At 41.0% G+C, this 13,968-nt stretch overlaps 1 protein-coding gene and 1 pseudogene across 3 annotated transcripts in view; one reads left to right on the forward strand and one right to left on the reverse strand.

Moving 5' to 3' along the window:
• Positions 1-13,968, reverse strand: part of Sil1 (SIL1 nucleotide exchange factor) — a 265,209-nt gene that overhangs the window by 198,479 nt on the left and 52,762 nt on the right. The gene's annotated exons all lie outside the window — the stretch shown is intronic.
• On the forward strand, positions 5,805-9,248 carry LOC122118025 (annotated as a pseudogene).

The following is a 13,968-nucleotide window of genomic DNA, read 5'->3' on the forward strand; positions in this document are numbered from 1 at the left end:
GACCCTACCTCAAAAATAAAATATAGGGCTGGACGCATGATGTAAGTATTGGAGTGATATACTAACAAGCAGGGAACAAAGGCAAGTGTATGGATTTAGAATCAAACATACATAAGGTCAGTTCTTGGTTCTACCAATTCCTAGCTACAGAGATCTTGGACATAACATCATGAGGCCCCAATTTCAAGTATATCAGAGCTCACTGTCATCAGTGCTTTTCCATTACCTCCCCAACATTTAAATCTTAATAAAGTGGTTTAACCTCCAAAAATAATTTAAAAATAACCAAACGAACATTACTAGAGTTGCTATTTCAAACAATGGTAAGAAAAATTAAATAATACATGGGCTTGGCATTGATGATTCACATCTATGATTCTAGATACTCAGGAGGCTAAGATCTGAGGACAGTGGTTCAAAGCCAGCCAGGAAAGACAAATCCAAGAGACTCTTTTTGTCAACTATCAAAAAGTTGGAAGTAGAGGCATGACTCAAGTGGTAGAGCACCACACAATTACCAGCAAAAAAGGGGGGCAGGGGCAAGAATGTGCTTATGATACTACCTACTACCTAATTAGCCTCTATCACTAAAACAAAGATGCTGACTGTAAGTCATGGAGTCACAGCCAACAAGGACAGGACAGGCATCCTGAAATTATGACCCCAGAGTTCCCCTTCTTGTGAGTCTCCATACTTTCCAACTTCCCCATACCTCAAATTAAGAGTACAGACTGTTGTAGAGTAGCTATTCCCAGAAAGTAAATAAAATAGATATTTAAAAAAGGGCCCCCCACACCTGGAAATGGAGTTACTTTAAAGACAGTCTTTGAGCTAAAATGTCAATATCCTGGTATCTGAAGAGCTAGGCTCCAACATGGCATCCAAAGAGCCAGACCCTAATTATGAAGAACTGTCAGCTGTAGGAACAGCTGGCCGACAATCCCCTGCTTTATAAACTGGAGGTTAGAGGATAAGCTCTTCCACAGACACACATCTATTACTATTTATGGGCTGCACAAACTGATGCACACACACAGCCACTCACAAACAGAAGCTCACTGCTTAATTTAAGCAAACAAATATGAAGCTAAAAAAAAATGCAAAGAGGACACTGAGAATACAGTCCTGACAAGGAAGAACAATGTGCAAAGTTTTAAGAAAAGAAATGGAATTTTAAAGAATAATTTGAAGAACAAGAGAAATAAGTTTGGAGCATTCAGGCAAATAAGTTTTTTTTGCATAAGAGATCAACAGAAAGTCAAGAAAAAACAAAACAGAAAAATCCTTTGGAAAGCAAAAGAACTGTGGCTACTAACCTAACCCTTACTGGCTGGACTGGATTCAGAACCGGCCATTTGTACAATGGAAACAGGTATTTGCCCCAAGAATTGAGGTCACACCTAAGACCAAGTAACATAGCCTGCTCTCAAATCCAAAATGCTCAAGAAATAAATTGATGACTGGAGGCTGTTGGAGGATAGAAGGTTCACAATGAACTCAAGCCTCTGCCTGGCCAGAGAACTATGAAGCCAAAAGGTATTCTTGCAACCTGCATTCAAGAAGCCTTTCCAATAGCAGTACAGGGCAGGTACTGGGTCCTGTTAGAGTATAGGAAGTTCTACAGGAGTTCTATAGGCCTAACTGGAACTAGAGACCTAGGAGAGGAAAACAAGTGGAATAACAGTGGAATGGCAGTGAAAGTGCATTCCTAATACTTTCACAACACTTTGCATTGTAAGAGGTGGGAAAACAAGCCTCAAACCATCTCCATCCAATGGGATAGATGATCAAGAAGGTAATTTAAAAAAATTACAATCTCAGAGATAAAGGACAGTGGTGACTATATACAAAAGTCAAGAGAGAAGTAAAAGGATTTCTGAAAGATTGTAGAGCAATGACAGGGAACCACACTAGCTCTCTGACCAAACAGAGCCTTGCACTCACTTCACCTCAAGAGAGTGACACCAAGCAAACTATAAACAGAGATACACACCAACAAAGAAGAATTTATACTGTCTACACACTAGGACATAAATCTGGGAGGAAGGGGCACAGAAGGTGCTCCCCTCCCCTCTTCCAGGGCAACTGCATGCAATCTGTCTAGCACAGACAGCAACACACTAGCAAATCTGGAAATGAAGGCCCAGAACTGGAAAAAAGCAGGTACAGGAATGCAAGACCTTCATCCAGACTCAGAGACATTTCATTATGATGCTGGATGGCTCAGAACCAACACGAGGAAGCATGGGTACCCCACCTGGAACCCATCCCCTGGGAAACCAGTACCAGTGGTGACCTAGAGCTCTTGGTTTGGATCCCCTAACCCCAGAAGGGATACCATATTGAAAGAGCACAAAGAAGCCGGAACCTTTTTCCCACTCCTTCTGCAGCTACCCACGAAAGATCAACAAACAGCCCTGCGTGTGCCAGAGAACTACAAGGTCCTGCAGTCTTAAAAACTCCAGCTGGCCCATTGGGTACCCATTGAACTGCACAAGTCTCACCACAGGATCCGGCAGCTGGGCTCAACCCTGGACAGAAACGCATTAGACTGCCTATGCCTTTCTGCACGGGACCCAATCCCTGCAGGAACCCATTAGACTGCCTGAGCCTCTCCATGAGACCCTGCAACCAGGCCCAACCCCGGAGTGGAGACCCATCAGACTGCCCCTGCCACTCCACAAGAGACTCCGCAGCCAGACATAACTCCCAATAGGGACTCATTAAACTGCCACTAGGTATAACTTTCGGCAGGGTTCCAGCTAACCACATCCCACCATGACTGAACCTAATACCTAAACTGAACAGCCTCTACTAACCCTTAACATAAATGCAGAAATTACAACAAAAGATCACAAAATTCATAAGCAAGCAAGACAATATGCCACCCTTAAAAAACAACTTGGGAGGAATTTAGTGAGAGTGAAGATGGAGAAAGAACAAAATTAAAGCAATGATAAGGCTGTTGAAATAAAAGGGTACATCCACAATTAATTCGAAGAATACACAAAGAAAATGATGAAGAAAATGCAGAACATCCAATGTGACTTTGATAAGACAGAAACTTTACACACCTCAAAGAAGGAAATGAAAGACCAAATTAACAAAGAGATGGACAATATAAAAACTTCAATAAAGAACATGACAATCGACATAAACAAAGAGCTTGGAAACATAAAAACATGAAAATCACAGTTGAAAGCACAGGCAATAGAACAAACAAAGTAGAAAACAAAGTATCAGATAAGGATAAAGCAGAGGAATTAGAACTAAAAAATCAAAGACTAGGGAAAAAAACACCCTAAGCACACAAAAGGGACATTCAAGAATTGGCAGACTGAGCCAAAAAATCAAATCTACACATAATTAGGATAGACAAGGGAGAAGAATTCAAATCCAAAGATACTGAAAACCTGTTTAACAAAATAATAACAGAAAACTTCCCAATCTCAAGAAAGAGAATCTCACCCACCTAAGACAGGCACACAGAATTCCTAGCAGACAGGAGCAGAGAAGAAATAAAACTAGACACATCATAGTGAAAACATTGGACTTTAAAAAAAAGACTTTCTTCACCAAGATAGAGAAAACAATCCAAAAAAGAAAGGGAGCAAGCAAAGAAAGCAGAGGAGCAGCAACAAGATTAGCACAGATATTACACAGGCCAAGAAAGGAAAGAATAATGAAGAAAAAAATTAGGTGTAAGCAGTAATGTCAAGCGATCACTCAGAATGAAGAAATGACCCATTGGATTTGGCAAATAATGTAACCAGCAGGCTCTTAAAAGGAGAGTCCACATGTAAAGAAATAGAGGCAAGAGGCAGGAAACTTTGAAAGTTGAACAGAATCAATGAAGTTTAGAGATTTAGAATTATTTCTACAAATATTAATTCTTGTAACATTCTACTAGATTCTTAACAGGTAACAAAAGAAAAAAAAACTCACTCCAGTGGTACTATACAGTAGTTTTCCAATGTCCTGCAAAAAGGTTCCTATGATAATGTACAGCTACTCTTCAACACATACATCCTCAGGGCACAGATTGGTGAATGCCTTGATACAACTTAGTCCAAGACCTTCAGGAGACTATAGCTAGGATTCAGTGCATGATGGGGCACTTCTGTAATTCCAGCACAAAGGAGGCAGAGGCAGGAACATAATGAATTTGAGGCCAGCTAGTAGATATATATAGTGAGAGCCTGTCTCAAACAAAACAAAACAAAATAATGCTGCCAGGTTACTAGTGTCCTCTGTGGCTTGATCTCTTTTTTTTTTTTTTTTTTTTTGGGGGGGGGGGGGGTCCGGTCATGGGGCCTGAACGCTGTCCCTCAGCTCTTCAGCTCAAGGCTAGCGCTCTACCACTTGAGCCACATCACCACTTCCGGCTTTTTTCTTTTTGCTTATATGGTGCTGAGGAATCGAACCCAGGGCCTCATTCACACAAGGCAAGTGCTTTACCACTGAGCCACCTTCCCAGCCCCATGCGGCTTGATCTCTTAACCTCCCATCCTTTAAGCTCCCTAACTATCCATTCAGCAAAGCCTCTCTGCTCCTTCTCACAGGGCCAAGAACCAAACACTCCTATCACATATACCCAATTGTCAGACACACTCAAGCTGAGGGGAGAAGAACTTTATAGTGAAAAACAATTATGATCCTGATACCCAACTCCTCATATGATTGTTTTATATAACAAAGAAAAGGGAGCCCAGAAAAGTAAACAGGCTTGATTAAGCATGCCAGCTGATGATCAGGTGAATGAGATAACTATTCTAGACATGGTCCAGTAAGTACACTTACATTCTACTATGCCCTAATAGGCTAAAATGTAGGATCTGAGCAGGAATGGGGACCCTATACCTTATACTTAATCTTTGACTCTGACTATAGTCCTGAGAGCGATCAGCCTGTGGCTGAATTAAAAGAAACTGCATTACATTCTATCTCCACTCCAGTGCAATTGAAAGAATGCAGGCTCTAAATTTCAACCCCCACCTCAGACTAGCTGCATGACTTTGAGCACCATGCTTAACTTTGCCAAGTCTCAATTCCTTCATCCATAAAAGAACTTAACATTAATTATTTAGTAGTTCAGTATGATGCTATCTAGTAGTATATATAATCAGATTGAAATGATATAGAACATATAGCACAGTGCCTGATACAAAGTGGGGGGGGGGGTTCAAGAATCTTACAAGTCTTACTATTAATTATTATAGAAAACTCTGGCAAAAGATGGGATAAACAAAAGCAGTGTCACATCCACCTAGAGGATTGTCTCCTGATATGCCAATAAAGGCCCTTCCTAGAACCCAAGTGTCCTGAGCAGCAAGTCTTCCCACACACCTACACTGTATTTTAGGTTGCTCCACACTCATTTGCATTGAAACATTCAAGTGATGTTAACCGACTCTGTGTCAGTGCCAGTTGACCAGCTGCAAACACTTAGAACCCATCTTTCTTAATCCTCCAAATTCCTGCTGATGTACTTCTTCATGTAAGATGGAGTCAGAGAAGGTAAGAAAGCCATGGCAAATACAACAGATTTGCAGTCCAGTTCAAATCAGTGGTCAAGGGGACTTCCATAGCTGAGGCACAGTACAATTATTGAAACGAATACACGCCCCTCGGTTAATATGCCCTATTCTGGGCAACTTGAGACACAAATTACAACTTTGCAGTGATAAGACAGGCAACAACTAGGGTGCTGTTTAACTGAAGAATCCCTAAAAAAACAGCATTTGCTTACAGTAACACTTTGTGGCAATGAAGATGGGTCACAAAGCATAAAACTTATTACTACCATGTTGGCAATGACTGTCTTCCAGGTAAGTCAGCAACTGAAATGCTATATTTTATTTTTAACATGCTTGAGAGTCCTATTTATAGGACCAGATCCTTAAAAACTTGAAAGGGAGATGAATTTTATAATGTACACATTTACATACGTGGGCAGAAACACAAAAATTAGATGCCTTTCAATAGAGCTTGGAGAACCATAACTCATGGGTTTCACAGTCCCACCCAACACCCAAAGAAAATCCAGGCGCAGTCTCCAAGAGATGGTGGGAGGCTGGGTAGGTAGCCAAGAAACAAAGAAACCTAAACTCAGCACTTGGCAGGACAATTAAGGAGTAGAAATTTTTAAATGCATTGTTTCTGACTCTAAATATGTCTACATTTATTACCAATTTGGGATCCGAAAACTCATTTAGTTCTGCTGTGACCATGTGCTAAATATATTAAGCAGAGTATTGCCTAGGAAACAGCAATCCTCCCTGCTGCTGCAGTCCCATTTCAAAGCCACATCTGCCATGCTCTTAGGGTTCCCTATTCCAGGCCCTGCTGAGAGCTCAGTCATAATCAGAACCACCACTATGCTACCAATGCCTCCTTTGTATCTCAGAAGGCACCAACAAGGCTGGGTGTGGTACATACCTATAATCTCAGCACTTAGAGGCCAAGGAAAGCCTGGGCAACATAGGAAATTCCAGTAGCAAGTCCTGTTTTAAAAGGCAGAACAAGGAAACGGAGTTAACTTTTCATCCTGCCCAGACTGATTTAGAGAGTCCAAAATTTGTATTTCACCAGCCTCTAACAACTAGAATCCATATGAGTGGGAATTCTGTAAGGGTGAACTACAATTGTACTACTCAGGAGGCTGAGATCTGAGGATCACCGTTTGAAGCCATGATACTCTTATCTCCAATTAATCACAGAAAAAGCTGGAAGTGGCACTGTGGCTCAAATGGCAGAATATTAGTCTTGAGCAAAAAGAAGCTCCAGGACAGTGCCCAAGCACAGAGTTCGAGCCCAAAGACCTGAAAAAAATTTATTAAGCAGAAGAAGTAATACATAGTAGTACAAGCCTATGAATTACATCTTTAAAAACAAATGTATATGAAGGCTGGGAATGTAGCTTAGTGGTGAATGCTTGCCTAGCATGCATGAAGCCCTGGGTTCAATCCTCAGTACCACAGAAACAAAATGAGCCGGAAGTGTCACTGTAGCTCAAGTAATAGAGTGCTACCCTGGAGCTAAAGAAGCTCAGAGACAGTGCCCAGTCCCCAAGTTCAAGCCCTAAGACTAAAAAAAAAAAAAAAAAATGTGTGATCCAAAGCACTGGTGGCTCACACCTATAATCCTAGCTATCCAGGAGGCTGAGATCTGAGGATCACAGTTCCAAGCTAGCCCAGGCAGAAAAGTCCATGAGACTCTTATTTCCAATAAACTACTTAGAGTAGTAGGATTACATGTGGGAACCACCAGTTCCGGGTTCCATGAGACTCTTTTCTCCAATTAAACACCAAAAATATAAATAAATAAATAAGGAAATGGAGATATGGCTCCCATAGTAGAGCACTAACTTTGAACAAAAAAGTTCAGAACAATGCCCTAGCCCTGAATTTATGCCCCAGGACCAGCATCAAAGAAAGAAAAGAAAAGGAAAGAAAAGAAGGAAGGAAGGAAGGAAGGAAGGAAGGAAGGAAGGAAGGAAGGAAGGAAGGAAGGAAGGAGCAAGAAAAAGAAAAAGCATTAGCTTTTCTACAAACCAACAATAAATGTCCTGAGGAAAAAAAAAAATCAGGTCAGGCAACAGGGGCTCACACCTGTAATCCTAGCTACTCAGGAGGCTAAGATCTGAGGATCGCGGTTCAAAGCCAGCCCAGGCAGAAAGTCCGTGAGACTCATCTCCAATAAGCCGCTAGAAAACCGGAAGTGGCGCTGTAGCTCAAGTGGTAGAGCGCTCGCCTTGAGCTGAAGAGCTAAGGGACAGCGCCCAAGCCCAGAGTTCAAGCCCCACGACTGACCAAAAAAAAAAAAAAAAATCAGGAAAAAAACTATTCACACAGCATCAAATTTTTTTTAAGTACATAGGTATTAGCCAAAGTAAAATATTGTAAACATGTATAGAAATGTATCAATGATATCCTCCCTAATGAATAGCTAATACAACTTTAATTTTTAAAAAGGAGAAAAATTTAAGGAGAAAAAAAGTTAATAAACCAGAAATTAAAAAGAGCTATCTTCAACCAGCTCATGCCTGCTCAGGAGACTGAGATCTGAGGATCACTGTTCAAAAACAGCCCAGGCAGGAAAACCCTAGAGACTCTTATCTCCAATTAACCACCAAAAAGCCAGAAGCAGAACTGTAGCTTAAATGGTAGAGCACTAGCCTTGAGCTTTTATGCTCAGGGACCGTTCAAGCTCTAGGAATGGCATGCACACACAAACACATACACAGTATCTCAGGAGTTTTCTGATGTTGTTTTGCCAGTCCTGGGGTTTGAACTCAGGGTCTGGGCATCATCCCTGAGTTTCTTTTGCTCAAGGCTAGCACTCTACCACTTGAGCCACAGCACCACTCTGGGCTTTCTGTTGTTCATGTGGTACTAAGGAATTGAACCAGGGCTTCATGCATGCTAGGCAAGCACTCTACCACTAAGCCACGTTCTCAGCCTGTGTATCTTCAGTTTAATAACAAACACATGTGAAAAATGCACAGCAAATATGTTCCACTGGAAAAGTCTGAAAGGTTTTTCCCTCTAAGATCAAGAACAGGATAAAGAGGCTGCTTTTACCATTTCTATCAACAATACTGAAAGTGCTAGCCAGGTCATGATCAGGCAAGAAAAAAATGTAAGAACTATCTGTTTGCAGCATGACATGAACTTACTTATGTGTAAAAACCCCTAAAGAATCTATTACTTAAGAAAACTCTAGAAGGGTGGTGCAGCAACATAGCAGCACTAGGAACTGGTGAGCCACTGGATGAAAAAAATGAAATGGCCCCATTTGCTCAGCGCATTGACCCAACTCGGGAGAAACTGAGACCAGCACAACTGCATCTCGTGTGGCAGGTGCAACTTGTCCAGTGGCAGAAGACGATGTCACAGAGGCAGACCCGAAACATCGTGACTGGGCTTGGCATCGGGGCCCTGGTATTGGCTATTTATGGTTACACCTTCTAGCCCAGGAGCATTTCCTAGATGGACTGGAAGATGAAGCCAAAGCTGCCGGAGCTCTTGCAGGGGCATCAGGACCCTGAACTGGGTGATTATTACATATCTTCAACCTCCTGGAGCCCCTCACATGGTGGATGGTGCCCTATGACCCTGTAGAAATTGGTTATTTACTCACATCATCGTTGGCCCAGTTACTAACTTTGGAGCATGATCAAGCCCAAGAAGCTAGAGCCTATGCAATGTTGGTCACTATCAACAGAACATTTCACATTTCACATGCATTGTACTGTCAGAGTCCTCTCCTGTGTTTCTTGTTTGAGATGTATGCAGCCTTGGCTTTTTTGTAACGTTCTGCCTTTGTAATTTAATTTACTCCTTTCCTCCCAGGGCCCAACTGTAATGAGAGTGGGTGTGGCAATTTTGGGGCAGTGATTGGAGTGTAAAGTGGGAAAGACAGGGTCAAGTTAAGAATAATAAACTTGAGTCATATCTCCTGGAAAAAAAAAGAAAGAAAACTCTGCTAAAGCAAATAAAATCAGCAAAGTTACAGGATACAAAAACCAACACTCAAAAATTACCTGTATTTCTAAACAACAGCAAGGAACTATTGAAAAGAAATTAAGAATGTGATTCCATTTAAAATGGCATCAAATGTCAGGTGCTGGTGGCTCACATCTGTAATCATAGCTACTCAGAAGACTGAGATCTAAGGATCACAGTTCAAAGCCAGCCCAGAGAAGAAAGTCCATGATACTCTCACCTTCAATTGACCATCCCCAAACTGGAAGCATGGCTGTGGCTCAAAAGCATGGCTGAGCCACAAGCCCTAGTTGTCAATCCCTCGTCCTCTATCCCTAATTTTTCCTCATTACCAACACTCTTACCTGGTAACTACATTGCCCAAACATAAATTGGTGTTTTCTTTTGTGCTAGTGTTTATTTTTATTTTGTCTTTGTTTTTTGTGTTTTATCTATTTAAGCTCTTCATTTCTCCTCCCCTCTACCTCAACACAATGTCAATTAGATCTTTTCTATTTATCTCACTCCACTTTCTCCTATCAAGCTTAGCTTCCATTCTTTCTTTCTTTTATAACCAAATACCAGTCACTGCTATTATTCTCCCTATATCTTTCCTATTATCACCCTGGTTAACTAAGTTCTTCCTAAGTTATGAAAATACATCTTTGATTCTATATTCATCTAAAGATACTGTAGCAATAATGATGACTAGTGGCTTTCTTTAGGGATTGCCACAAACACAAGGTTGCAGTTTGTCACCTATAATAGCTTTTGCTACAAGATTCCTTACCCAGAATGGAAAGTGATCCATACATAGTGTCTGAGTATCAAAAATGATTTTTTGGACAAATGAGCTACATCTCACCAATCTAGTAACAGTAAAATGTCATAACCCAGCCATTATCCAGTCCTAAATAGCAAATATCCCCAACTACAAATCTCCACCAAGCCAGGTGCCAGTGGCTCACACCTGTAATCCTAGCTACTCAGGAGGCTGAGTATGATCTGAGGATCGCGGTTCAAAGCCAGCCCGGGCAGGAGAGACCGTGAGACTCCTATCTCCAATAAAGGACTAGAAAACCGGAAGTGGCTCCATAGCTCAAGTGGTAGAGCGCTCGCCTTGAACTGAAGAGCTGAGGGACAGCGCCCACAACCGACCAAAAAAAAAAAACATCTCCACCAAAACGTGGCCGCAGAAGCATAAATACCAGTAAGGGGGGGGGGGGGGGGATCACTAAATTCATGGACAAGCAAGAGATGTCTCCCTCAAAAGCCAACAATTCAGTGGGCTGGGAAGGTGGCTCGGTGGTAGAGCCCTTGCCTTGCATGCCTGAGGCCCTGGGTTCGATTCCTCAGCACCACATAAGCAAAAAGAAAAAAAGCCGGAAGTGGCTCAAGTGGTAGAGCGCTAGCCTTGAGCTGTGAGCTGAAGAGCTGAGGGACAGCGCTCAGGCCCAGAGTTCAGGCCCCACATCTGGACCCAAAAAAAAAGCCAACAATTCAGTGTCTCACACCTGTACTCCTTGCTATTCAGGAGGCTGAGATCAAGAAGAACTCAAACAGAACTCAAGCCAGCTCAAACAGAAAGGTCCATGACACTATAGCTCAAAAATAACCAGAAAATAAAATTAAAATTAAAAAAAAAAAAACAGAAAAGAGCAAGTTGAAGGTATAACTCAAGTAGTAGACCAGCAGATGAAATATAAAACCTTGAACTGAAACCCCAATACTGCAAAAAAAAAAAAAAGCAATTATTCCACAATGGAGGTCTTAAATAAGAATGAAAAATAAATTTTTAAATTTTATTTTTTATTTATGTAGTACCAAGGAATTGAACCCAGGGCCTCATGCATGCGAAGCAAGCACTCTACCACTAAGCCACATTCCTAACCCCATAAAGAAGAAATTTTTAAATAATGAATTCATAAAAACAATAAGATTAGGGCTGGGAAGGTGGTTTAGTGGTAGAGAGCTTGCCTCGCATGCATGAGGCCCTGGGTTCGATTACTTAGCACTCATAAGCAAAAAAGAAGAAAAGCTGGAAGTGGCGCTGTGGCTCAAGTGGTAGAGTGCTAGCCTTGAGCTGAAAAGCTGAGGGACAGCGCCCAGGCCCAGAGTTCAGGCCCCATGACTGGACCCTCCAAAAAAAAAAAAAAAAAGTAAGATTAATGAAAATGAGCTGATGTGTAAACAGCTGAACAAATTCAAAGAACACACAAACAACTACAGAATTCAAATAAACAATGAAATGAAGACAATGTTTAGCTGGGCACCAGTGGCTCACATACATATTCCTAGCTACTTAAAAGGCTGAGATCTGAGGCTCTCAGTTCCAAGCAGGAAAGTCTGTAAGACTCATCTCCAATCAACCAACAAAAAGCCAAAAGTGAAGCTGTGATTCAAGTGGTAGAGCACTTGAGCAAAAGCATAGGCACAATACTCAGACCCTGAGTTCAAGCCCCAGGACCATCACAAATATAAAGATAAAATAAAAACAAAAGAAGAATCCAATAAAAATCTAGAACCTGAAAAATACTAAAGTATAATCTTGGAGGGAAAAAGATCCAGCTCCCCATCCCCCCCAAAAATCAATTGAAAGCCTAGCTAACAAAACAAGCAAAATGTAAGGGAATAAGAATTGAAAATAAAGCAGAGCAATTAGGTCAAACATTCAAAGACTTGTTTTTTTGGTCGGTTGTGGGGCCTGAATTCTGAGCCTGGGCGCTGTCCCTCAGCTCTTCAGCTCAAGGCTAGCGCTTTACTACTTGAACCACAGAGCCACTTCCAGCTTTTTCTGCTTATATGGTGCTGAGGAATCAAAGCCAGGCCTCATGCATGCAAGGCAAGCACTCTACCATTGAGCCACCTTCCCAGCCCTCAAAGACATTTTTTAAAAACTAAAAAGCCGGCGCTTGTGGCTCACTCCTGTAATCCTAGTTACTCAGGAGGTTGAGATCTGAGGATCAAGGTTCAAAGCCAGCCGGGGCAGGAAAGTCCATGAGATTCTAATCTTCAATAACCACTCAGAAAACTGGAAGTGGCACTGTGGCTCAAATAGTAGAGCGCTACCCTTGAACTGAAGAGCTGAGGGACAGCCCCCAAGCCCAGAGCTCAAGCCTCACAACCAACAAAATAAACAAACTTACTTTTAAAAATGAATGAAATTTACAAGGCCTCTCAGGTTCCATCAAAAGATCAGATCTATGAAATCATGAGTATAAAAGGACAAGAGATACAAACAAAAGTCACTTAAGAAGCTATTCAGTAAAATAATAGCAGAAAACTTTACCAAACATGTGAAAGAAAAGTTCATCAAAGTGGAAAAGGCTTATAGAACAGCATACTCAGAAGATCAGGGAAGAAACATTCCTAGAGATATTTAGGTTAGAACACTAAACATTTCTTAAAACACAAAAGCCCATTAAATATATAGACTATTTAAAATAGCAAAGATAAAAGGGGCTGGGGGTTTAGCCCAGCGGAAGGGCGCCCGCCTGGCGCGCAAGGCCCTGGGTTCGGTTCTCAGCCCTGGAAAAAAAGAAAAAAAAAAAAAAAAAGACAAACAATTGCAAGCCCATTAGAGTAACTGTAGATTTATCCACAAAAACTCTAAATGCAAGTAGGAAATGGGAGGATATAATTCAAGTCCAAAAAAATAAAATTTGATTCATATTCAGTGAAGCTCTCCTTAATTATGAAAGGAGAAATAAAAAAAAACCTACTATCATAAACAAAAGCTAAATGACTTCATAATTACTAAATCAACATAAATCAGATAAAGAAATTCTGCTCACCAAAGAAAAGTAAAAAATAGGAAAATACAGGGAAGAATAAACCCTACTAGAATAGATTAACAAAGGAAAAATAGAAACAAGCAACCTTCATAAAAACAACAAAATGGCAAAATGGCAGTAAACAGAACATAGCTTTCAATATTAACATTGAACATTAATCAGCTCAATTCTATGGTCATAAAAACACAAATCTGCAACTTAAATAAAAAAGAGTAAACTGGTAATGGTGGCTCATACCTGTAATCCAGGCTATCAAGAGACTGAGATCTGAGGATTACAGTTGAAAGCCAGCCCAGGTTTGAAAGTCAGTGAGATTCTTATCTTCCTTTAACCACCAAAAAGCCAGATATGGAGCTAAAGCACAAGTGATAGAGTGTTACCCTTGCACAAAAGAGATCAGGGGCAGTGCCAGATCCTGAGGTTGAGCCCCAGGAACAGCACCAAAAAAATAAAATAGGACAAGGAGAGACTCAATCATTTGTTGCCTACAAGAAATACATTTCACTGAAAAAGAAAACTATGGGCTTTAGGGTAAAAAAGGATTTCTAAGCAAATAACTTTGAAAACAGGAAAACTTACAACTGCTAAAACAGACTTCAAGCTAAAATAAGGAAGAAGAGACAAAGAAGAATACTTCATGTTAAAAAAGGGACAGGGGCTGGGAAGATGGCTCAGTGGTAGAGTGTTTG

This window comes from Dipodomys spectabilis, unplaced genomic scaffold, assembly GCF_019054845.1.
Source record: "Dipodomys spectabilis isolate Male_0828 unplaced genomic scaffold, ASM1905484v1 ptg000147l, whole genome shotgun sequence".
In the NCBI taxonomy this organism is placed as follows: domain Eukaryota; kingdom Metazoa; phylum Chordata; class Mammalia; order Rodentia; family Heteromyidae; genus Dipodomys; species Dipodomys spectabilis.